This window comes from Leucoraja erinacea, chromosome 1 (assembly GCF_028641065.1).
Source record: "Leucoraja erinacea ecotype New England chromosome 1, Leri_hhj_1, whole genome shotgun sequence".
Lineage (NCBI taxonomy): Eukaryota > Metazoa > Chordata > Chondrichthyes > Rajiformes > Rajidae > Leucoraja > Leucoraja erinaceus.
This window is the reverse complement of record NC_073377.1, coordinates 3,892,830-3,919,288: the sequence shown is the minus strand read 5'-3', so window position 1 is coordinate 3,919,288 and position 26,459 is coordinate 3,892,830. Positions and strand designations below refer to the sequence as shown.

The 26,459-nt window shown below is 44.3% G+C and overlaps 1 protein-coding gene across 2 annotated transcripts in view; it reads right to left on the bottom strand.

Annotated features, from left to right (window-relative positions):
* The window catches only part of ctnna2 (catenin (cadherin-associated protein), alpha 2), a 1,403,856-nt gene extending 1,377,691 nt beyond the window's left edge, over positions 1 to 26,165 (bottom strand). The window contains exon 1 of one of the 2 annotated variants that reach the window (XM_055644902.1): positions 25,738 to 26,165. The gene's annotated coding sequence lies outside the window, so the exon portion shown is untranslated. Of the gene's footprint in view, positions 1 to 24,916; positions 25,149 to 25,737 lie in introns of those variants that run through there. The other variant, XM_055644985.1, reaches the window with a different exon arrangement.
* Positions 26,166 to 26,459: the final 294 nt, after the last annotated feature.

The following is a 26,459-nucleotide window of genomic DNA, read 5'->3' as shown; positions in this document are numbered from 1 at the left end:
TTCTGACTCACCTGCTCATCTTGCTCCATGGATTTGAACAGGTCTTGGCAGATTGCCAAATCTTTATATTGGGCGAACAAAGACTTCTTCAATTTGCTTTAGTCTTGTTGATAAACATCGAGCAGAATGTTCCAAAACATTAGATAAGAAACTATAACAAACTGGACCTTCAGACAACATCCAAAATATTTTTGATGTTATTAATGACCAGTTCCGAAAGAATGCATCTTATCATGACTTGAAAACAACTCGAGGACGAGCATCTGGATCTCTCCAGTCTGAACTGAAAAAACAAGCTTCTTGGCTATTTTCCAGGCTTAACAGCTTTCAAATCACCTTTACAGAAGCCGTTCAAATGAAAGCATTCCAGCTTTCAAATTCATGAGGATTATAAAAGCTATTCTATTCATGATTCCGTGGTAATGTCTTCAATCTTCAGATAAGTCGTGTGGCAGTCGATAAATCTCTAAGCCAATCTCTGGCCGAGATCCATTGTCATCAGTTCCAATTCTGGAACCGGTTCTTCTGGCTGAACCTCTCCCGGATTCCTCACCAAATCTTCTGCCATTCTTCTTTGGGACATGGCATCCACCTCCTGTCAAAGGTATCCTTCAACTAATATAGTGGCAGATTATTATATAGTTCAAGAGATTGCTCTGTTCTCTCTCTACATACCATTTATTTGTCGTTTGAACCTCACATGAGGTTCAAACAAAATTTGGTTTCTGCAGCCATACAAGAAAAGAACCAAGACACACACCAACACAATTTACACAAACATCCATCACAGTGAATCACCTCCTCACTGTGATGGAAGGCAAAGTCTTGTCTCTCCCCTGCTCTCCATTCTTCTCCCAATGTCAAAGTCGAAGCCCCCGGCGGGCGCTAGCTAGTCCGTGGCCATTTAAAGCCGCGCCGGGCGATGTAAGGCCCTGCTCCGAGTCTTGATGTTGGAGCCCCCGGCGGGCGCTAGCAAGTCCCGCGGCTGTTTAAGCCTCCCCGGGTGATGCAAAACCCCGCTCCAGGTCACTTCCAACCCTGCAATTCGGGCGGGAAAAGTCGCTGTTGCCGGTGCCCCACAAAGCAGTCTCCCACCGGAGACCCATGAGTTCCCGGTGTCACCATCCACCGGAGTCGGGTCGCAGCCGCGCGCCACTGCAGCTCTCCACGCTCCGAAGCCGGCCAGCTCCACGATGGTGAGTCCGCAGCTCCGCAGGCTCCGTGACTTGAGCCCCCAGGTTGTTCCGGTTGGAGGCCGCTCCACGGTGCTAGGCCCCAACGATAACGGAGACCGACAGGGAAAAGGTCGGGTCCCCGTGCAGGGAAGAGATTTAAAAGTTTCCCCCACCCACCTCCTGCCCCCCACATATACACATTTAAAAGCCCATTACAAACTATACCCTCAACAGGACAAAAGAAAAAGACAGACAGACTGCAGAGGCTGCTGCGACATCACTTGGTATTAGGAGAATGTCATATTACACATGTGAGCGCTTCACGAGACTTTCATTTTCACTTTCAACGAGAGTTTCTTTATTGTTGAAGAAAAGCAGTAAGATATTCATCAAATCTTCTTCTCTGACTCGTACAGTTTTATCTTCATCAAACTTCAGCAAATCGTTTTTAAATGTTAGAAGACTCCTCATGTCTCAGCATAACTCCCTATAGTCAAAGGATATTCCTTCCTACCATGTTGAGCTCCAAAACTAAACTAATAAGCTAACAGCTTCTGCGCAAGTGAACCCAGCAGCAAACACGCCCCAACTACATAATAAATCCCACCAACATAATGACAGGCTGCCAAAAATTTAAAGGCAAATGCCATAATTTATGACACACAAAATAAAGCCAAATGGCCACTACAAGGCACAGTGCCAACAAATGCTCATCATAGGTTAACCTACTAATTCCTGTAATCATCCATGTAAACCTTCTCTGGACCCTCTCCAGCATATCCTCCCTCAGACTTTGGGATAGACTTTGTGAGTTCCAACCGCAGGAGCCGGCAGGCCTCAACAACGTGGAGCTGGCAGTCCCTGTCGGGGATCGACCTTGGAGCTCCAACCCCGGGGGCCTACGGACTTTAACACCGTGAAGCTCGCAGTCCCTTGGTTAGAGTCCGAGTGTTTGTTTTTTTGTTTCTCGGTGTGTCTCATGTGGGGGGTGGTGGGGGGGGGGGGGGGGGGGAAACCGTTTTTTTCAGTCACTTCCTCGATGGAGAGGCGACTTTTTCCATGTCGCTTCTCCGCCTCCCCTCTTGCGGCTTAACAGCTTGGATTGGAGCGGCCTTTCCCGGAGTTGGGCCGAGAGCTTCAGCAGCGGGCGTAGCGTGGACTTTTCCATCGCGGAGCGGGAGCGAAGCCTTGCTGGGGGTCACCAGAAAGGAGTGCTCCAATCGCTGGCCTGGTGACTTTGACATCTTGGGGCTGTGGTCTGCGGAGCTTCTAGCCACAGGCCTAGCGTGGACTTGGGCAGTCAAACCATCTGCAGTTGGAGCTTCGACCGCCCGAACGAGGGGGCTTCGATCGCCCCAACTGCAGATGGTTTGACTGCCCTGACCACGGGAGAATAAAGAGGAAAGAAGATTAGAATTTATTGCCTTCCATCACAGTGAGGAAAGTGGGGAATCCGCTGTGACGGATGTTTATGTTAACTTTTTTTGTGGTTGTGTGTCTTGTTGCTTTTTTTAGCATGACTGTATGGTAAATCAAGTTTCACTGTACCTTTTTGGTACACGTGACAATAAAATACCTTTGAACCTTTGAGGTATGATGCCCAAAATTGCTCATAATATTCCAAATGCGGCCTTACCAGTGCCTTATAGAGCCTCAGCATTACATCCCTGTTTTTGTATACAAGTCCTCTTGAAATAAATGCCAGCATTGAGTTTGCTTTCTTTACTACTGATTCGACTTGCAGATTAACTGTTTGGGAATCCTGCACCAGCACTCCCAAGTCCCTTTGCACCTCCGATTTCTGTATTCTCTCCCCACTTAGAAAATAGTCTATGCCTTTATTCCTACTACCAAAATGTATGACTCAACACTTTGCTACACTGTAGTCCACCTGCCACTTCTCTGCCCATTCTCCCAACCTGTCCAAGTCCTTCTGCAGAGTCCCTGCTTTCTCTGCACTACCTGCCCTTCCACCTATTTTTGTAGTCACTGGCAGCCAACCAGAAAAAAAACACCTTTTTTGCCACTCTTTGTAGGTATGTTGCAAAACGTACCTGAAGCGTCGCTGAACATCTGTCCCAGCCCGTGTGCGCAATTTTGGCGCCATTTAGAGGGTGGGGTGGGTTTAAAACGCGATTTTCCCTAGGCTGTTCAAATCGAGGTTTTTCAGCCTAGTTAATTATTAACGAAAAATCGCTGGAAGATTCCCTCGCTTGAGCTATTATTAGTTTTAAGGGCTTTATTTAATTGTTATAGTAGGTTAAAAATTAACCTCTAAACCCCCGACAACAGGGCCAGATCTCATACAGGGGAAAACGGAAGGTAGGCTGTTTATTTTTACGTTAAAAAGGGCTTCTTAAGATCCCTTTATACAAAGTTTAATGTTGCGAGTAACTCATTTGGGGCCCATTATATCCCGCAGTATTTTTCTGGGCATTTGAGGGCACAAATCTACCGCAATGTGAACGTTCTAAACCAGCGCGTTCACAGGATCCCACTAGAAAGCTGATTTAAATGGACTTTAATTTACAGCAATTAAACACTAAATTCCTTCCATTTGGCCTATAAATTAATGTAAATGAGATTTAAAAATCATGTTTTATTGTGAATTGTTTGTGAATATTATTTGGACACTTAGGCTATTTAAAAATGTTAATCATTTATTAAGAAATGGATAGATGTTTAGATCTAGTAATTAAAGTTTGGAATTAGCTACAATTAGGTAACTAACTAATTATATGCTTTAATTTCAGGTGATCCAAGGAAGATTATTTTATATTTGTTTCAGAATGCTTCAATCTATGATAACTGAAAATTTCATTCAGTTCTCTTAATTTTTAAGAAAGTTATGGGCTTTTGACTGTCCACGATCACAGCTTTTTTGTTATGTCCATAGAAAATCAATAGGGAACAAGATGCTAATTTCCGAGTATGAAAATGGCCATAACTTTTTAAATACTTGAGATATGAAAGTGAATTAGGTGTCAAATTAAACTTCTTGTTATGCTTTATCTGATGGGGTAAATTGCAGACTTGATTTTTTAAATCTCAAAATTTTGTAACATTGCTACTCTTTGTCATCTGCCATCCAGCCAACCTGCTATCCATGCTTTCTGGAAATCTAAGTAAACAAGATCTACTGACTCTCCTCTGTCTGTCCTGCTATTTACTTCTTCAAAGAATTCCAGCAAATTTGTCAACAGCTCCCCTTCACAAAGCCATGCTGACTTTGGCCTATTTTATCGTGAACTTCTAAGTACTCCATAACCTCATCTTTTATAATGGACTCTAAAATCCTACCAACCACCAAAGTCAGGCTTACCGGCCTATAGTTCCCACTATTCCTCTTTGCTCCCTTCTGTGCAGCGGGTTGATATTGGCAATTTTCTAATCATATGGGACCTCTCCTGTCTCTAGTGATTCTTGAAATATCACTGTCAATGCCTCCACAATCTCTAAAGCCAGCTTTTTCAGAACCCTAGGGTGCAGTCCATCTGGTCCAGGTGACTTATCCAGCTTCAGCCATTTAAGCTTCCCAAGTACCTTCTCCCTAGCAATAGCCACTCCACTAACTTCCTACCCCTGACTCTCTTGAATTTCAGGCACATTGCTGGTGTCTTCCACTGTGAAGACTGATGCAAAAAAGTTATTCAACTCCTCTGACATTTCTTTATTCTCATTCTGTCTCAGAATGCTCATTTCAGTAGGACCATTCTACACTACATTCCTCATGGAACACTTTATCCTGCAGAATACCTTTGACCACAAATGAATAGGGCAGCGGTTTGAACAAAACCATGGCCTGCAGGGAAAGAAGGTGGTGGAGCCTCAAGCAGACTGTCAAATCATTCAGCAGAATGCTTAAAAAAATTTAAACAATTACCACAGAAGAAGCTGTAGAAATAGATATAATTTGTGACCTTTAAAAAAACATTTGAACAGATATATAGATAGGAAGGGATTGGAGGACTATGGATCAAATGCAGGAAAATGTCACCAGCCCAGTATGCCAACCAGCTGGCATGATCAGGGTGGCCAAATGGCCTATTTCCAAGCTGTACATTTCTATAATGCTTCTGACTCGAATTGAAGAGATGTATGGGAAATAGAGATGAGGTTGGGAACTTGGTCAACTTTTGTGCAGGGTAAAGGAAAATAGAAGACATCTTACAAGGCACTGGTGTTGAAAGTCTCCAATAGAGAGTTAGAGAAACTGCAAAAATGGAACAAAGTCCCCAGAAGAGCTCCCACAGAAGGATGTGGAGGCCGTCAATGTGTATATTTAAGGCGGTGATTGATAGATTCTTGATTAGAACAGGTATCAGGTGTTATGGAGATAAGGCAGGAGAATGGTGTTGAAAGGGAAGGATAGATCAGCCATGCTTGTCTGATGTGCCGAATGGCCTTATTTTGCCCCTATAACTTATGAACTTAGGGAAGCAGGGTGTGTGGAGACACAGTCAGAATGACTATGAGAGTCAGTGATGCTCAAAATGGAAATGGAACTAACAGATAGGATGTTTCCTGTGGTGCATCTGTAGAAATTGGTAAGAGTCATTGGAGAGATGACAAACTTCTGAGGAAGCCTTTTTTGACCGCAGTCTCAATAAGATTGGACTATAACAATTTGTTGGTGATATTTACACCTGGAGCCATAATGCTCTCAACCATCTCCACCTCAGTACAATTGATCCAGATCAAGGAGCATACTCCACTCCGCTTCCCAAAGTCATTGACCAGCTCCTTTGTTGAAGTTGAGGAAGAGGTTGGTATCATGATACCTCACTATTAAATTCTCCATTGCCATTTTGTACTCAGTCTTACAATTGTTCGAGATTGAAAATCCCCCTGATTTGCTGTTCCATATTCTAGTTTCAGAAGAACTAGCTCTAAAAGGAGTGAATGCAATGGTTGCCATCCATCAAAATTTAAGATTAGGATTCACAAAATATAGATTCTACAATACAAAAGCCTGACAATTGTTGGGAAAATTATCAAAGCAAACATCTTGAAAATTCATAACATGATTAGCCAGAATCACTATGGCCTATGAAGAGAAATTAGGCCTGACAAATTTCTAAAGCAGGATATTAAAAAAAAGCGCAATATAAAAAAGCAGGATACAAATGTACTGCAATATTACGTACTGCAATATTAAATTTCCAAAAACCATTAAAAAAAGGTTTCACTCTGCAGTTATGCTTCATGTCAATACATTATATTATTGCAGATAATTTATAAGGGCACATTGAAAATGTATTAATGGATAAGAAAATCATAAGAATAAATGGGCAATTTTCAGCTAGGCAGGCTAAGATATATGCCATAAGGGCTATTAGTTGTGGTTCAACTCGTGAAATTGGAATCACTACCTAGATGCCTGCATGCTATATAAAGGGCAGGTAATATTCACGACACAATGTGTCAGACAATGACCATATTGAACATTAGAGGCTAATCACCTGCTCTTAATATTCAAATATCCAATGTTCTCGCCAAACAACATTATGACGCCGGGCATCAGGACTACAATTGAACCAGCCACATAAAAGCTATCACGAATATAGCATATAAATTGGATTTTCTCTGGGTGTGACTTGCTTCCTCACTCCAAATAGTTCCCATTATCTACACCACAAAATTGATGGAATACTGTGCGACACTGTGGCGCAGTGATAGAGTTGTTGCCTCTGATAGACGTTTGATCCTGACTATGGGTGCTGTCTGTACAGAGACTGCATGTTGTCCAAGGGGTTTTCTCCAAGAGCTCCGTTTCCTCCCACATTCCAAAGATATGGAAGTTTGTAGGTTAATTGGCTTCTAGTAAATTGTCCCCAGTGTGTAGGATAGAACTACGTTGTACAAGTGATCGCAGGTCGGCGTGGAATCTGTGGGCTGAAGGGCCTGTTCCCACGTTGTCTCTCTAAAACTATAAACTATATAAATTGTCAGGATGAGCATAGGTCCAATGACATCAAGATTGGCATCATTCAGGTGAAAGTGGCTTGCTTGACTGACATTCCACCAACCAAACCCAAACTTTCATTTCATCTAACATCATACTTGGAGACATTCTGAAAGTTTGAGCCGAACATGCATATGTGAAATTCGAACACATTTCTAAACACAAAATGTGGTAGATATTTGAAACTTTCTTCTGAAGATAGCCTACGATGCAAGATCAATTGTTAATATTTAATCATATGCTGGTCATTTTTTTGTTATAAATCATAGTCAACAGACTGATTCCTGGGATGTCAGGACTTTCATATGAAGAAAGACTGGATAGACTCGGCTTATACTCGCTAGAATTTAGAAGATTGAGGGGGGGATCTTATAGAAACATACAAAATTCTTAAGGGGTTGGAAAGGCTAGATGCAGGAAGATTGTTCCCGATGTTGGGGAAGTCCAGAACAAGGGGGTCACAGTTTAAGGATAAAGGGGAAATCTTTTAGGACTGAGATGTGAAAAACATTTTTTACACAGAGAGTGGTGAATCTCTGGAATTCTCTGCCAATTAATTGGCTATATTTAAGAGGAAGTTAGATGTGGCCCTTGTGGCTAAAGGGATCAGGGGGTATGGAGAGAAAGCAGGTACAGGATACTGAGTTGGATGATCAGCCATGATCATATTGAATGGTGGTGCAGGCTCGATGGGCCGAATGGCCTACTCCTGCACCTATTTTCTATGATTCTATGTTTCTATAGCCATTCAGCATGGAAACAGGCCTCAGCCCAACATCTCTATGCCACCAAGATGCCTACCTAAGCCAGTCCCTTTTCCCTGCACTAGGTTCATATCCCTCTAAACTAATCGATGTACCCGTCTAAGTGTCTTTTAAATGTTGTTATTGTACCCAAAACCCTCTGTAAGGAAAAAGTGCTGGAACTGAACGGGTCAGGTAACGTCTCCGGAGAACATGGTTAGGAGGTGTTTCAGGTCGGGACCTTTTTCCAGACTGTGTGGAGGGGGTGAGGGGGAAGAGAAGAAAGCTGTAAGATAGGAGGGTCATAGGTCAATGGCAAATGGTACTTTTACTGTCATACTAGATCAAGTGTAGACCCGTTGGGTCTACTCCCCCAACGCAAGATTCCACCACTCACCCGTTCCCCCAATGCAAGCCGTCCTCCCACGCAAAATTGCACCACTTCCATGGAACTGCGCAGGAGTGACACATGTCTCCTCATCCCCAAGCACTCCCTCCTCCTCCACCCTCCCTCCAATCCCTAGAGAGGGAGGGGTGGCAGAGAGGGAGGTGTGGCAGAGAGGGAGGGGTGGCAGAGAGGGAGGGTGGCAGAGAGGGAGGGTGGCAGAGAGGGGAGGGGGGGGGGAGAGAGGGAGGGGGAGGGGGGGGTAGGAGGGGGGTAGAGAGGGAGGGGAGGGGGTAGAGAGGGAGGGGGTAGAGAGGGAGGGGGAGGAGGTAGAGAGGGTGGTAGGAGGAGAGGGGGTTTGGTAGAGAGTGGGGGAGGAGGAATGGTAGAGAGGGAGGGGGGGGGGGGGTAGAGAGGGAGGAGGAGGGGGTAGAGGGGGAGGGGGGTAGAGAGGGGAGGGGGGAGAGAGGGAGGGGGAGGAGGTAGAAAGAGGGTGGTTGAAGGAGAGGGGGGTGTGGTAGAGTGGGGGAGGATCGATAGTAGAGAGGGAGAGGGCGAGGGAGGGGGGTAGAGAGGGAGGGGGTTAGAGAGAGAGAGAGTAGTAGAGAGGGTGGGAGTGAGGGTAGTTAGGGAGAGGCCATCACCCTCCCCCCCCATCTCCTCCTCATTTCCCTCATCCTCCTCCCCTCGCTCCCATTCCCTGCCCCAGGACCAACCCAGGTCGTAGTGCAGCGCCAGAGCCTGGAACCTGGCCTGCTTCACGTACTCAGCCCAGCCCTGGCTGTAGACTCCAGCCGTCAGCTTTGCCGCCGCCTGGGCTCTAATGCAGGCCCCGATTTAATCTCCGGGCTCGTTCCTGATCCTGGACCCAGGTTCGTCCTTGGTTCCAAAGGTGGCTTCTTTCTCATCCCCGGTTACAGCCCTATCCCAAGCCCCGGGCTCGGCCCTCACTCCAGCTCCAGCACCACCCTCCCAACTGGGCATCAGGCGCCGACAGCCGCCACCACTCCTCGTTCACCACGAGCGCTGGAGTGCCCCTCCCTCCCGGAGTGCATTGTGATGTCACTCAAGTTTTTTTTTCCCATAATGGGTGAATTTTCAGGCTGTTTATAAAACTTTAAACGATTAAGAACTTCGGAAATATAGGTGGACTGCGACGGGAAGCTGGTTAGGATGTTGACGGGAAAAGTGTTAGGATGTGTGTAAATGTGGCCTAGCATTTGGAAGAAAATAGGAATTAACCACACACACACGTTTAGTATTATAGAGATGTGCGGAGTGCAAACGCACAGTGAAATTATTTTCTTACAGTTCAGTACTGTATTGCCATATTAAGGATATCCTCGATTCGCAAATTGCACACAAATAAGTGTCCCACCTCACTGATTTCACATGCAAGAGGCACAAGTCCAGTCCATGCTCTAGGTGATGTTCACCTTTGTTCTCTGGGGCCGCAACCTGCAGCAGACCTTGAAGACCCGGACAAGACTCCAATCCCCACTTCTCCCCCACTGGCCTCATTCCTCGCCGGTCACATCCATTGTCGCCAGCTCCCTCCTCCCAGTCATGAGCATGGATTGGTTCAGCAGGCTTCCTTTTCCAGCCCAAGGTCAACCGGGTTCTCCGAGCAGGGGCCAGCTCGGTGGCTTCAGTCCGGTAGAAGCAGTCTGCCGGGTCTTATGTTCAGCCCTCCATCCAGGACAAAGCCTGGTAAGTAGTAGGTTGATACAGGTGAGCAGGTTTTTGTTTGGGTTTGTTACGCCTATATTCAATAGAGTTATGAAAACTGGAAAGGACAATGAAATATCCAAAATACTCAAAGGGCTCAACAGGCTGAATATACAGTATTTTTCCAATGTATAGAAATCTTTTTTTTGTATATATATATATATTTAAAGGAAAAATATATCCAGTCTGTTGAGCCCTTTGAGTATTTTGGATATTTCATTGCCCTTTCCAGTTTTCATAACTCTAGTGAATTATTTTTCTGTATATAATTTCTAGACACATTTCAGGAATATGGGGTGAAAGCTGGAATATGACATGAAATGGTTCAGCATGATCAAACTGAAAAAGCAAGCTCAAATGATTTTCACTTTCTATGTTTCCATGAATGTGCTGCAAGGATGGTATAGACAACTCAGTATTCCTCACGTAAAATTACTTAAAATTAGATGAATGCAATGATTGCTGTTTTAGTAGTTCAAGAAAGAAATGATATACTCGCTTTGGTGGCTGGATAATTAAAATAGGATCAGTAGGATGATACTAAGTTTCCTAGATATTATATACAAAGCAAAGCCAAGAAAGGAGAAATCTGAACTGGTTGTATAAAATAACATATCAATTAAAGCTATGCCATTTTCTCAACAACAGTTAATGTCCTGCTATGCACATTGTTCACAGAAAGGTCTGATGGACTCCACATGATCACTCACCAAGACCACTGACGTACATAAAGCTACAAAAGGCTGGTAGGCAATTAATCAGAGCAACACTTCCTGAAGATCAAACATACAAAATCTATGAATAGCATTTCTGGTCAGGCTTAGGAGGTGCCCCAGGTGGAAGTTTTCATGACTGATTATTATTTTGCTGTGTGGCTAAGGATTTATAGATTCATTTCAAAGTTTAACCAGAAGTTGATGAATATCCCTTGTAAATTATGGAAGATGAATTGTAACCTATCATAATGCAAATAAATATAATTGTATGTTCCAGAACTGACACATTTGAGCACCATGATTATATTAATTGACCCAAAATTACCTGCCATATTCCTGCTATTCTTCTCGAGTAAATATATCACATTCACTATTTTCCTCTATTGTACTCTGGCACTTGGGAAAATGTGAAAAATTATTTTGGCCCAACAACCTCCTCTCATCACCTCTAGCAATAGTTTTCAGGTCAAACGCATCAGAATTGCTGAACACAAGGCTGATGAAGTGTTTGCGACCAAAATCATTAACACATTCATTACACATTGATGTTGTTTAACCTGCTTTAATCTGTTCCTAGAATGTCCTCCTTTTTTTCTCCAGATTTCCAACATCTGCAGAATATTTTCCCACTTGATAAACAAGAACCAAGGTACAAAAAACAGGTAACATGATTAAATTGTATCAAAACCAACTTTGAAAAAGGAAACTTAGTGAATTTTAAATTTAGAGCAATAGTAGAAATAGAAAGTTTACTGCAGGGTGAAATACCAGCAATGCATCTTAGCTGGTCTCTTTCATCATCTCATTGTCGAGTGAGCAGCTGAGAGGAGGAGCTGAGTGAGAGATTTAAAAAGTACCTGCTTGTGTTCGGGAGTTGCTTTGGTGATAGTACAGGTGCACAACCTTTTATCCAAAATTCCAAATAACGAAAAGCTTTGAATAGCGGACATTTTTTCGGTCCTTGAAGAAAGGTCCTTGAAGACGTTCACCGAGGGCGACCCGCAGAGGTGGCAGCGGAACCTCCGGTCGGTCCGCGAAGAAAGGGGAACTAAATCCCCATTCATAAAATAGATGATATATTGCGCGGGAGGGTTAATAATTGACAATCTGCTGCTGCCTGCCCGCTGGGTTAAAAAGTTCCCACGGTAGACTCACGATACACAATGTATCGCGAGTCTTGCGTGGGAACTTTTTAACTCAGCGGGCAGGCAGCAGCAGATTGTCGCTCCCTTCAGTTTCACCCCACCTACACCCCTCTGCTTCCCGGCCATGTGTGTGACCCCTTCCCTCCCCTCTCCAGCTCCCCGCCCATTGCACCAGCGTGGGGGCTTTGCACTGTCTTCACGTTGGCGATGCCAGCAGGTCAGTGCAAGTCACCGGAGACGTCAGGACCAACGGGACACCGACCCCCAGGCCCACTGCAAGCACGGAGATCCCAGAGACCCACAGCCAGCAGCAGCCCAGCCCCGTTCCAACTCCAGAGGAACACGCTCCCCGTAGGGACAGAAGCTGATGGTGTGCAAGATACGTCTTGTTCTTGGGGTTGCGGATGAGGGGGCGCAGCTCCGGCTGCGGCGAACTGCCACTTGTCGCTGTAGCAGCCCATCGGGGAGCGGGTTCCTGTTGGTCCTGGCGTCTCCGGCCACCCCCCTGGACAGCAGCTGAGACTGGGAACTGTACCGCCATTGCCCCCTCCCTCTGCAACTGCAAACAACCCCTCTCCTGCTCACCTGCAAGGGCGGTGGCCGGAGATGTCAGGACCTCCAGAAGCCGCTCCCCGATGGGCCGCTACGGCGACAAGTACTTGTCGCCGTAGCGGTCCATCGGGGAGAGGATTCCTCTGGAGTTGGAGGGGGAGGGGGGATATTGTGCTGTTTGATCGTCCCCTGCTATCCCAGGGACAGGGAGACACAGCGGCTTTTGAGAATGGTGGGCAATCACTTCCAAAGTTCTGCCCACACAGTCAGTACACCTCTCCTACACTTGTCTCCCGCACTAAGATCATCTCGCAGAGAATGATCCCAGCCTAACCCACCCTATTCTCTCCTATTCTGCAAGAAAAAACGACATTGAAGACTCAAACTCGCGATCGAGTAACTGCCGGGATCGAGGCGCAAACTCACGACCTTGCGGATATGAGCCGAGCACTCTACCACTGAGCCAGCCGTTAAAATCTACGCTAAAAATCTTCCATTCCGAAAGCCGAAAATTCCGAATTACAAAAAGTGTCTGTTCCCAAGGCTTTTGGATAAAAGGTTGTGCACCTGTAGCTTAAACCTGGGCGCAAGTATCAAATCTTAATTTGTTAAAAGCAGGAAAGTAAGCATCTTAACAGATGTGTTTGACTCAAAATAAAAATATAGAAAATTAGCAGAAGGCCAGTTAAATGGCGGAGGAAAACCTTTTAGAGAAATGCAACAAATACGTTTCTGTAGAAGTGACACTGGGAAAAAATTGGATGAGAAACCGAAGACTAAATTTCCTATTGTCTGAATATACAGACAAAACACAAAAATCCAGCAACATACTGTCTTTAAAAAAATTAAGCCGAGGACAAGAGCTAAATTGATGCTGCATCGTGGCCTAAACATTTATTTCCTCCAATTTTTGCATTATAAAATGCAAGAAAATATTTCTCCCCAATTCTTTTTTCGATACACACTTGCCTCCTTAAGGAGACAGACATTTAGCTTGTCAACTTCCATTAGAGAAATTTCTGTCCCAAACGCTTATTTTTCCTGCATCCCTCCGGCTCAATCTTTCTCACCTATCTGTGATATGGCTCATCATGTATGTTTGAAAGCCTTCTCACATTTTAGTTTCTTCTGGTGGTAGACAAAATGACCAGCCAGACTATTGGGCATATCCTCTTTTTTTTGCAACTACTACATTCTTTCATCTAAGATTTTTAGTTTGCTTTCTCACTCTTATTGCCACCATTCACTTATTGACTGGGTAACCTTATCCCATTGGTCATCCAGTTTTACCCTATCAGTCATATACTTTTACTGCAGCTTCACAAGCTTCTTTCATCTCATTTAGTTCGGGCAAAGGAGTGTTCAGCCTGAAATTTTAGGTCTCATGACTTTCCTGGATCATATCTTCCGGGAGGCACATTTACAAGGTAGCAGTATATTCCGATTCAACCCTGAGTAGGAATTCAAGAAAGAGTAGGAAGTACAGAAATATTTTGTCTGCATAGACCTCTCAAAAATGTACTCAGTATTAAACACTATTTGGGATGATAACAGTCCATAGTGCCAGTTTAACAGACTGAGACAAAAGTTGTGATTTATTCAACATCCAATGACAGAAGAAAAAGGTGGGCTCCGACAATCAAAGTTTAAGAAATAGGTTTAAAAAGTAAATTATCCCAATGCCATATGGTAGCAAGAATAGAAATAGCAAAATCAAGCAGATTAATGTGTAGTTAAAGATAGCACAGGCAGGCACCATGTATTCATTGAGAACTGGGACCAGTTCTAGGATAGAAAAAATTCTGTTCACGAGGCACACATTTCTTTCAAAATATTTATTCTCATTATTTTGGCTACATTACCTATCAAATCCCCCCCCTCACCAAACCAAAACCCCCTCTCTCTTTGGGGGAATATACGTAGACTGTATTTTAAACGCCTGTTCTTTAAAACATCTCTCATTCTCCCTTTGTCTTTAACCCCTCCCCAGTCCATTTATTACCTACCGGCCCGCATCACCTTTCCCCTGTTCTCTTTATACTGGGTGTCTTCTCTCTACACCCTCAGTCCCGAGTCTCGATCAAAACAAAATTTCAAAGGGGTGGGGGTTTGAGGTTAATTATCTGAAAATTGATAATTTATTGATCATACCGTTTGATTATAAGCTACCCAAGCAGAATATGAATGCTGTTCCCCCAATTAGTGTGTGGACTCACAATGGCAATGGAGGATGCCCAGGACAGAAAGCTCAGTATGGGAATGGGAAGGCGAATTACAATGGTGAGCAGAGTTCGGCATAACGGTCAATGAGTCTACCCTCGGTCTCAACAATGAAGGCCACATTAAGAACACCAAATGCAGTGCATGAGGTCAGAGGAGATGCACGGGAACGCCCATCTCACCTGGAAGAACTGCTTGGTTCCCCTTCCACGTAAGCTGCTTGACTTGCTGGGTTCCTCTAGCAGTTTGTAGTCTGCTTCAATTTGGTCACAGTTGATATCTAGAGCAGCAAATCAGCAAGTGGATCCACTGATTGTACGAGAATTATGACAAGTGAGTCTCCAAGGAAGGACAGGCAGGGATAGGTTAAGGTCATAAGTGACAGGAGCAGAATTAGGCCATTCAACAGATCAAGTCTACTCCACCATTCAATTTTCTTCTTGCGTATGGCGTGCACAGCCTAAAGTTGTAGGACAACTTGTTCTATTTGATCTTATTTGATTGTGCATGCAGGGTTGATTGCATTCGTCGAAACAGGGCGGACCACGTGAAGGTTGCAATCTTCCACCCCCACCATTCAATCATGGCTGATCTGTCTCTCCCTCCTAACCCCATTTTCCTGCCTTCTCTCCATAAGAGTTGACACCCCCGAATTAATCAAGAATCTATCTATTTCTACCTTAAAAATATCCATTGACTTGGTCTCCACAGATTTCTGTGGCAAAAGAATTCCACAGATTCACCACCCTCTGACTAAAGAAATTCGTCCTCATCTCCTTCCTAATGGGACGTCCTTTAATTCTGAGGCAATGACCTCTGGTCCTAGACTATCCCACTAGTGGAAACATCTTCTTCACATCCATTCTAAGCCTTTCTATATTTGGTAAGTTTCAATGAGGTCCCTCCTCATTCTTCTGAATTTCAGCGAGAACAGGCCCAGTGCCGTCAAACATTCATCATATGTTAACCATTCATTCCTGGGATCATTCTTGTAAACCTCCTCTGGACCCTCTCCAGAGCCAGCACATCCTCCCTCAGATATGCTGCCCAAAATTGTTCATAATCCCCAATTACAGCATGACCAGTGCCTTATAGAGCCTCTGAATCACATCGCTGTTTTTGTATTCTCGCCCTCTTGAAATACTGTAAATGCCAGCTTTGCATTTGCCTTCCTTACTAATGATTCGACTTACAAAGGAGGGGGAGTTAAAGTTTATAGCAACCGGGAGATGGCATCGGCCAAGGTGGACTGTGCAAAGCTGTTCAGCAAAACAATCGCCCAGTCTGCGCCTGACCTAGCCAATATATAGGAGTCAGCACCTAGAACAGCGGATACAGTAGATGAGGTTGGAGGAGGTGCAAGTAAATCTCTGCCTCACCTGAAAGGACTGTCGGGGTCCTTGGACATAGTCGAGGGAGGAGATATAGGGATAGGTGTTGCATCTCCTGCAGTTGCAGGAGAAAGTACCCGGGAAGCGGGTGGTTTGGGTGGGAAGGGATGAGTTAACCAGGGAATAAGGCTTTGTTTGCCCATCTGAGCTACCCACTTGCCAGACTAGTTTAAACCCTCCTGAACAGCACTAGAATCTCTCTGGTTCCCATTCAGTTCAGGTGTAATCATCTTCTCAAACTGTTCCCACCTTCCCTGTAAACGAGCCCACTAATCCATATATGGTCTCTCCTGCACCGGTTCCTCAGCCTCGTATGTATCCACATCATCTACCTCGCCTTGCTAGGTTATGGAACAAGGAGTAAATATTATGTTAGAATCCTAGGCATTCTGCTTTACAATTTACGACATAACTTCCTAAATTCTCCTTGCAGGACTTCATCTGTCTTCCTAACTATGCCTTGGTATCAATGTGAACCACGACCTCTGGCTACTAACCTTCCCCTTTCAGAATGTCCAGTGCCCACTCCAACATATGAATGACACTATCACCAGGAACAATGTTCACATCCTTCACAGTGGCACCAGAAACACCATTCTGGACTCTCACTCGTGGCCATAGAAAATAACATTAAGGTATCATGCATTCATTACTATTATCCAGGGCGTCATGGTGGCGCAGCAGTAGACTTGTTGCCTTACAGCTCCAGAGACCCAGGTTCGATCCTGATTACGGGTGCTGTCTGTATGGAGTTTGTAGGTTCTCCACACGCCTTCATGGGTTTTCTCTGGGATCTCCAGTTTCCTCCCACACTCCAAAGATGTACAGGTTTGCAGTTTAATTGGCTTGGCATAATTGTAAATTGTCCCTAGCCTGTGTAAAATAATATAAATGTGCTGGTCGGCATTGACTCGGTGGGAAGAAGGGCCTGTTTCTGCGCTGTATCTCTAAACTAAACAGTGGCTCTGATAATCATCATCATAAAGTGCTTCAAGAGAATGGTGATGGCGTACATTAACTCCAACCTCCCAGCCAGCCTTGTTCCACCGCAGTTTGCTTACTGTGACAACTGGTCATAGAAACATAGAAAACATAGAAAACATAGGTGCAGGAGTAGGCCATACAGCCCTTCGAGCCTGCACCGCCATTCAATATGATCATGGCTGATCATTAGGTCCACAGCTGAAACCATCTCCCTAATCGTAAACGGATTTCTGGAACACCTATGCAACAAGGACTTCTATTTATCGACAATAGCTCCATCTTCAAGACCATAATCCCATCCAAACTCACCTCTAAACTCCTGGACCTCGCAATCTGCACCCCTCTCTGCCACAGGATCCATGGCTTTTTGATCCACAGACCATAATCAGCGAGGACAGGTGACAACACTCGTCCACAATAATTCTCAAACACTGTGCCACACAAGGATGCCTTCTCAGTCCCCTACGATACTGCCTATACACCACAATTGCATGGCCAAATTTAGCTCTAACTCCATCTACAAGTTTGTAAATGACACCACTGTGGTGGGCCGGAACACAAACAATGATGAGTCAGAATACAGGAAAGCAATAGAGAACTCAGTAACATGGTGTCAGGATTCTACCTAAATGTCAACAACATATAGGAGCTAGTTATTAACTTCAGGAAGCATAGAGTACATGCCACAATCAGCATTAATGGGGCTGAGGTGGAAATGGTTGAGACCCTCATTTTCCTTGGCGTTAATATTACCAATGTTCTGCCGTGGACCAATCACACTGATGCAACAGCCAAGATATGCACACCGAAGCTTCTCTTTCCTGAGGAGACGGAGGAAATTCAGCATGTCTCCAATGATTCTTATAAACTTCTACAGAGACACCATAAAAAGCATACTATCGGGTTGCATCACAGCTTGGTTTGGGTACAACTCTGCCCATTATCGTAAGAAATTGCAGCTTGTAGATGTTATACAGACTAGAAGTCCCGCCATTGACTTCATCGACATTTCATACTGCCTTACAAAAGCAGCTAACATAATCAAAGACGTGTCCCACCCTGGTCATTCTGTCTTCTCCCTGCCCCTGGATGATAGAAGGAATGGCTTGAAAGCATCCATCACCAGACTCAGGAACAGCTTTATCCCATCTCATCAGGTTTCTGCACTGTCCTTCAATAGGCTATGGTGATGTTGATTTACCTATACCCCATTGCAGACATTAGACTCAGTTCACAAGTTATAGGAGTAGAATTAGGACATTTGACCCATCGAGTCTACTCCGCCATTCAATCATGGCTGATCTCTACCTCCTAATCCCATTTTCCTGCCTTCTCCCCATAACCCTTGACATCCGTTCTATGTATATGGAATTGATGTGCTATAATGCTGAGAACCATATTCTACACTCTGTATCCCCATTTGCTCTATCTGTTATACTTGAGATTGACTTGATTGATTCACGTGGAGCATGAATCTGATCTGTTTGGGTAGCATGCTAAACAATGCTTTTCACTGTAGTTCAGTGAATAATAATAAACCTAATGATAATAATAATAAACCTAAATCTAAAATGCCTGTCCTCAAACTAAGTTGAACCAAGTTTATTTCCCTGCTTTTACACATTTCTGGCTCCATTTATTAACCCCAGGATCCCATAAATTTTACTAACCTCTTTCCTAAAATGTACTGTCACTTCTAAGGATTAATACACATTGACAACTACTTCCTTTTTTTTTGCACACCTTTTAAAACATTGCTCTTACATCTACATTGTTTCTCATTCTTTCTGCCAGGGTGCATCACCTCCCAAATCTATCTATCTATTTATCTATACATACATAACTAAAACTCTGATCTTGTGTACTTCCGGTTTTGCTTTTTTTTCTATTTGCGCAAAAACGGTACACGATAGCGCTACGATTTTTGGCCACCTTACTCAGTTATTAAGGTTTAAAAATCTCAAAAAAACGCCCATGTGCAGATTGTTCTCCTCTCTTGTCAGTCGCCGCCATGCAGATTGGTCTCCTCTCCTGTCTTTCACCCGCACGGCGACGCCGCTTCCTGCACCATCACCACACTGATTGGCTGGGTCCACTGTCAGACACGGGTGGCGCCCGTCGAGGAGAACATAAACCTGAAGTAGCGGAGTGATCATCACTAATGCTCCGCCGGCGGGAATGCGTCTATGGTGCCGAGCGGCCGAGCCCATTTTACGGCCTCCTTGGAGCACAGCCGCGGGCGCCGTCTGCCGTGTCGTCCGACCCAGGCTTCTACCTGCGAGGCCCAGGCCAGGGTTGGACGAGATCCAGGACGCATCGAGACCACGACGGTGTAGGCCTCGCGACCATGGGGCCATGGCGGCAGTGGGGCCTTGTGGTGATGGAGCCTCGTGGCGGCAGTGGGGCCTCACCGAATTTGAAAATGCGCGGAGGAATCTATCTCTTCCTCTTTTTTTCAGTTTTTCCTGTCTCATGTCTGGTGGGGGAGGAGGGGGAATAGAGGGAGAGGAGGGGGGGGAGTGAAGGAGGTAGGGAGTGGGTAATAGAGAGAGAGGAGGAGTGGGGGAAGGTGAGGAGGGATAGTGGGGGCGATAGGGGTAGGTGAGGGATAGAGGGATAGGAGGGGTGTAGGGAGGGGAGAGGAGTTATGGAGGGATGGAGGGAGTGTCTGAGGGTAGGGGAAAGGGGAGGGAGAGAGAGGCGAGGGAGGGATTGGGGGGGGGGGGAGGAGAGAGGAAAGATCATGGGGAGGTGAGGAGGGAGAGTGGGGGGTGTTGAGGGAGAGGACGGGGTAGGGTGGGAGAGGGGGAAAAGTGGGGGAGGTGAGAAGGGGGAATGGGGGAGGAAGGGGAATAGAGGGTGAGGAAGAGGGAGTGGGGTAGGTAGGGAGTGGTGAATAGAGGGAAGAGGGAGTGGGGGAGGTCAGGAGGGGTAATGGGGGGGATAAGCGGAGGTGAGGAATGGGGGATAAAGGGATAGGAGGGGGAGGAATTATGGAGGGAGTGACTGAGGGTAGGGAAAAGGAGAGGGAGGGAGAGGAACGGGTTGTGTTGGGGGAACAGCTGAGTGGTGGAATACTGCTCTTAGGCTTATTAAATTTAATCTCCTACTTGTCTTAATATTTTCCTTGCCCATCAACGTCAGTTTCCTCACCGGTTCAGTACACTTCCAAACAGTTATTCACAATGTAGAACATTTACCCTGCTCTCCCTTGTGCAAGTCATTAATATAAAATGAAAAAGGCAGTGGTCCAGCATTAACCTGGGGAACACCCATGTCTACCGCACTTTGCTTTAAACAAATGCCTTATTTATTGATTTATGGATTTATGTCACTTGCATAGGTCCTTCTGCCAAACTCATCCATGCCAATCAAGATGTCTGTCTAGATTAATCCCATTTGCCTGTGCTTGGTCCATATCCTTCTAAAACTTTCCTATCCATGTACCTGTTGAAATGTCTTCACAACATTGTAATTTTACTAGCCTCAACTGGCAGCTCGTTCCATATACCCATACTTTTCAGATTTTTTAAGCCTTTTCACTCACTCTCAGGCTAAGGCTATGCCCTCTAGAAACATAGAAACATAGAAATTAGGTGCAGGAGTAGGCCATTCGGCCCTTCGAGCCTGCACCGCCATTCAATATGATCATGGCTGATCATCCAACTCAGTATCCCGTACCTGCCTTCTCTCCATACCCCCTGATCCCCTTAGCCACAAGGGCCACATCTAACTCCCTTAAATATAGCCAATGAACTGGCCTCAACTACCCTCTGTGGCAGAGAGTTCCAGAGATTCACCACTCTCTGTGTGAAAAAAGTTCTTCTTATCTCGGTTTTAAAGGATTTCCCCCTTATCCTTAAGCTGTGACCCCTTGTCCTGGACTTCCCCAACATCGGGAACAATCTTCCTGCATCTAGCCTGTCCAACCCCTTAAGAATTTTGTAAGTTTCTATAAGATCCCCTCTCAATCTCCTAAATTCTAGAGTATAAACCAAGTCTATCCAGTCTTTCTTCATAAGACAGCCCTGACATCCCAGGAATCAGTCTGGTGAACCGTCTCTGCACTCCCTCTATGGCAATAATGTCCTTCCTCAGATTTGGAGACCAAAACTGTACGCAATACTCCAGGCGTGGTCTCACCAAGACCCTGTACAACTGCAGTAGAACCTCCCTGCTCCTATACTCAAATCCTTTTGCAATGAAAAATTTAGTTTTAGATTCCATAACAATGGGAAAAAGATATCCACCATATCTATGTCCCTCATAATTTTATAAACCTCCATGTGGTCTCCCCTCAGGGACAGTGAAGTTAACGTACAACATCTGCTACAGTCTTGATTAATAATGAAGGAGGTTCAAAAGAAAGCTGCCCAGCTCCTAGTCATACAGCCATCCTATAGATCATCCACACTGTAAATATGGTTACCGCTTGTGGAGGAAATAGATATTGAAGCCAATATGTTCAATATAAGGCTACTAGTGGAGTTTTAAGTTCATATGCTTCTGACATGCCAACCATCCTTTTCAGTTAAATATTGCCAATTCCATTCTGAAAACCCTCATAGAGGACACCAGCTATATTTTTTCATCAACCTACAATTACATAAAAACCATCTCTATTGGCTCTTCCTTATCAACTTCTCCAAGTGCCTATTAGAAATAATTAGGGGGAACTGACATTAAAACTGATACCTCTGTATTGCCTGATGCTATCCTTTTTAAACAAGGGTGTAAATTTGCCAATTTCTTGTCCACTCGTGTAACCTGCATGTATTCCAGTGTTTGACCTTATCCTTTGAAAGATTAGGCTGGCAGGAAATTTACATTGGTGATCTGATTGACTGTCATTGAACACTTCAGAGATGTGCATAAAAAGTTAATTTCTCTTCCCCTTGAGCCTTTCAGCACATTTGCTGTAGCTGTCGCTCAGATAGAGGCTTTAATATCAAAACAATTACAGCCAAGCCCAAATGAGTTTAGTTCAATGACCTTGACTTTAGGTTAAAACCCTTGAAGCTATCAACCTAAGCAGTCATCAATTAAATGGATTACTACTCATCTTATTATGCCCCATTACAGCATTTAGTATAGTAATTAAAAAATGCCACTACTCATAATTTCATTGAATGCCACTTTACCTTTGGAATAAACCCTGGCATTTGATTAATTGCGCAGGTTGATTTCAGTCCTATTCCATTTGATCAAGATCTGCAATTCCCAAAAAAGTGAACTCAAGTTTTAAAGTAGAGTGCAAATTGCTACACAAATGCAGACCATAAATCACCTTTACCCGAGGGAGAAATGCAATGCTGGCAAATTTGGGCCAATGTGTTTTACTGTAGGGGAGATTTAAAAAAATTCCAGCCATCCCTGCTTTTCGAGGGACACCAAGGCTGGATTATGTTTAAAAAGGCATATGGCCGATGTTTGGAACTTAAAATGAGTCCAATACGTAGATAAAGTGAGAGGTATGTAAATAAATAGCATGGCAAAAACGAGGCATAAAAATATCACTGGTGATCAAGGTTAAGCATATTCCCAAATACTTTTATAAGTATATTCCAGGCAAGAGGATAACCAAGGGGAAAGGTTATACTCCTTAAGGCAATCTGTATGTGGAATTAAGAGGTCTTCAAGGAATAGTTAGTCATAGATTTTTTCAGCGAGGAAACTGGCCCCTTGAGCCAAAGGCCACACAGACCAACATGTCCCATCTACACTAGTCCCGCATTTCAACAATATCCCTCCAAACCAGTCCTATCCATGTACTTATCTAAATGTTTCTTAAACATTACGAGAGTACCTACCTCCTCTAGCAGCTCTTTCATACACCCACTACATTTTGTGCGAAAATTTTACCCTTCAGGTTCCTATTAAATCTTTCTCCCCTCACCATAAACCTATGTCCGCTGGTTTTCAATACCCCTGCTCTGGGCAAGAGAATCTGTGTGTCTATCCAATCTCTTCCTCTCATGATTTAGTACACCTCTCACTGTAGCTCGGGTTCTCGAATCCTGGCAACATCCTCATAAATCTTCCTTAAGTTGTTTATGTATTCACAAGCATTGTAGAACGAAATTGAGAAAGCAGACAATGAAGTTCTAAAACAATCTATCAGTAAAAAGGTAATAGACATTTTAGTAGGATTAGAGATGATAAATCCCTGGGAACTAATGAGATGTATCCATGTCAGGCAAAGGAGAGTCAGAGTCATGCAACATGGAAACAGGCCCTTCGACTCGACGAGCATGCCCCAAGATGCCCCATCTAAACTCATCCCAGTTGCCCACATTTGATCCATTCCTATCCACAAACCTGTACCAAACCTATCCACAAATGCTGTTTATAGTATCTGCCTCAACTACCTTCCCTGGCAGCTTGGTACAGATACCCGCCACCCTTGAGTGAAAAGGTTGCCCCTCAGGTTCCTATTAAATCTTTCTCCTCTTATCTTAAACTATGTCCTCTGCTTCTTGATCCCCATAACCTGGGTAAGAGTGGACATTCACCCTATCTGTTCTGCTCATGGATAATCAATCATTTAGGCTCACGCAGATTTTTAAATCCTCTCTGGTAACAGATAAGGAACCATACGACTAGAAAGTAAAATCCTACCTTTATTGCTGAAGAGCAGCAAGGGTAAATTAGTCATCACAGGTGTGTGTGTGTGTGTGTGTGTGTGTGTGTGTGCAGTGGTGTGTGTGTGTGTGCGTGTGTGCCTTACTGCAGTGGTAGATGGAACATCTTGGTCAACTTGGACGAGTTGGGCCATGCTGACCAACTTTATTGGTCGGCATGACTTGTATGCTAATACACACAAGTTGTTGTATTAGACAAATACACAGAATCTTGACAGTTGTGTGTCAGCAACAGTGCTGTGTAATGTCAAAGGTACGTAAATGGTCTCTTGGAAAAGCTTGTGACTTTCGGTGTGGTGCTAAAATAAATTCAAACATTTTGTAGTGTACCATTGATCGATGGTCGACGAGGACTCTGTGGGTTAAAGGGCCTGTTTCCATTCTGTATCTCTAAAAACTAAATGAATCTTTTAGTAGTTTCATGATAATCATTTAGACAGTTTCATTATTGGTTCTGAACAAAAGTCTCTGCCCCATTGGTCCAAACTTCTGGATTCTAGTCCAATAACACAAGCACCACACTGACCCTCAATGTTTGGTGCAGCATTGTCAAGAAGCTTAAACACTGTGTAAATAACAAATATATTTCTACTGTAGGTGTAATTAATGGTTGTATCTATTAGATGATCTTTAATCTAGTTGAAAATAAATTTATGGGAGGAAAAAAACATATTTTATACAGAAAATGTGACCCATTAGCGCAAGGTGTAATATAAGTCTATGGTTATAGAATGTAAGAGAAATGGAAATTCAAGCGTTAATGGGGAGGTCAGTTTATGTGCAAGTCTCTATATAAATAATTATAACATGAAATATAAGTACTCAGCCATTGGCTCATATCTGGGTTCTCATCCAAACTTTAGATGGAATTACTTCAACTACATTCTGGAAAAGTTATCTTATGTGTTCACAATAATACATTCAAATTACATGACATTCTACATATTGTTCAACCTGTTTACAAACTGGCACTATATTTACAATGACTAGCCAATAAACAAAACTTGTTTTCGTAAAAAAAAGTTGCAACCAAATATAGAAATCGTGAAAAAGTACAACAGTATTGCAGTTTCACAGCTGCAGACTCAAATACATTACTGTACAAATTATCTACTTTAAGAATTCCTGGATCCAGTTAGGAAACACAACCACATTGAAAGAATACTATTTCGTCTCTCACTTTTCAACAGAAAAACCTTATTCCAAAAACAATATTAAAACGCTTAAATTCAGTGAGAGGAATGAAGTAATTATAATTAAAAATCACTTACATGAAGGGAAGAGTGATATTTAAAACAAAAACCGGAATGTCAAACCCCACCGGAAATTTCCCACGGTGAAAAAGTCATCAGTAACGGACGAGGAATGGGATTACAGGATTACAGCAGATTGAGCATCCCCACAAACCGAAATTGTAAGTATCTGCTGGGGGAATGAGAGGCGAGGGGCTGGAAATACCCGACACGTCTCCTCTCCGTCAGCTTAAGAAAGCTACAATCGAAATAAAAGGAGCAGGCTTTTGCAAAAGATCGTCCTTTGTATATGTCATTATTCCCTTTTAGCAAAATCGCTGCGGCCTGTAATATTCCTGAAGGCCCACCCAGCATTCACTGAACGAACATTAATTTCACCGTCATTCAATATATATATATGTTTTCATATTTTTAATGTGAAACAAAAAAAATAGAAAGCATGATTGTAACCCCTTAGGAAATGTCATGCGGCTCAGCAAAGAACGTGCGCCTTGCTTGGGGAGAGGGGACGAGCTGTGGATAAAGCTGACACTTTTCCAACACTACATCTAAGAAAAAATCTAATCATGAGTGGTAACGCTTAAAAAAAAGAGTTAAATCCATCATTGTATAGTTAATACATCTTTGTAAAAACATAATCAAATGCACCTTGTCCAAGAGTGCACTTTTTAGGAAATGCACCGTTAAAGCTGACTTTTTTTCTCTGATAATAAAGGCCACGTTTTAGATTGCAATCACTTAGTATATAATATTTAAAAAAGCTGCAACCATCCAAATGCAAGGGCGCACACAAAAGACTATCAAAAAATGATAATTTGCAAATGAATCCCGCTACGCACCTGCCGATTTCTTCTTTTTTTTAGGGGGGGCGGGTATGTGTGGTGGGGGCGAGTACAGCAGTTGTGTGTTCCCCTCACTGATTGTTGCCCGAGGTTTGAATCGCTGCTCTCAAGTCTCTCTCTCTCTCACACACACACAGTGTGGCTGTTGGTGTCTATGGTGATGGAGAGAGAAGGGAGGAGGGAGGGTGGCGGCAGCGGTGTTGCTGCTGCTGACAATAATGATGGGAAGCTCGCAGCTGCTGCCTGCTACCGTCGCTCGGCAATCACAAGCGCCACCACAGGACTAGAAATATATCGCTGTCTATGCATGTGTGTGTTTTTTGTCTTCCTTGCCACTTAAACTCTTTTTTTCCCCCTCCTCCTTTTACCACACGGGTCACCGAATGCGTATTTCCAGCGCCGGTGTCAGTCAAGTCTACCCCCCATGGCACTGTCACTGTCCTCTCCTCCCCTCCTTGGCCGCGGATGCTCGACAAGCTCCGCCCGCCCCGCCGCGCCGCGCCCCGCCCCGGCGAACGAACAGAGGGCGACGCGCGCCTTCGCTGGCTCGAGCCTCTCTCTCTCCCCCTCCGGCCCGTCCGCTCCCAACGGACTCTCCATTCAATTCACCGCTCGCGCTCGCTGGCTCGAGCCCCTCCCCCCCCCCGTCCGCTCTGCTCCGCTCCCAACGGACTTCCCATTCAATTCACCGCTCGCGCTCGCTGGCTCGAGCCCCTCCC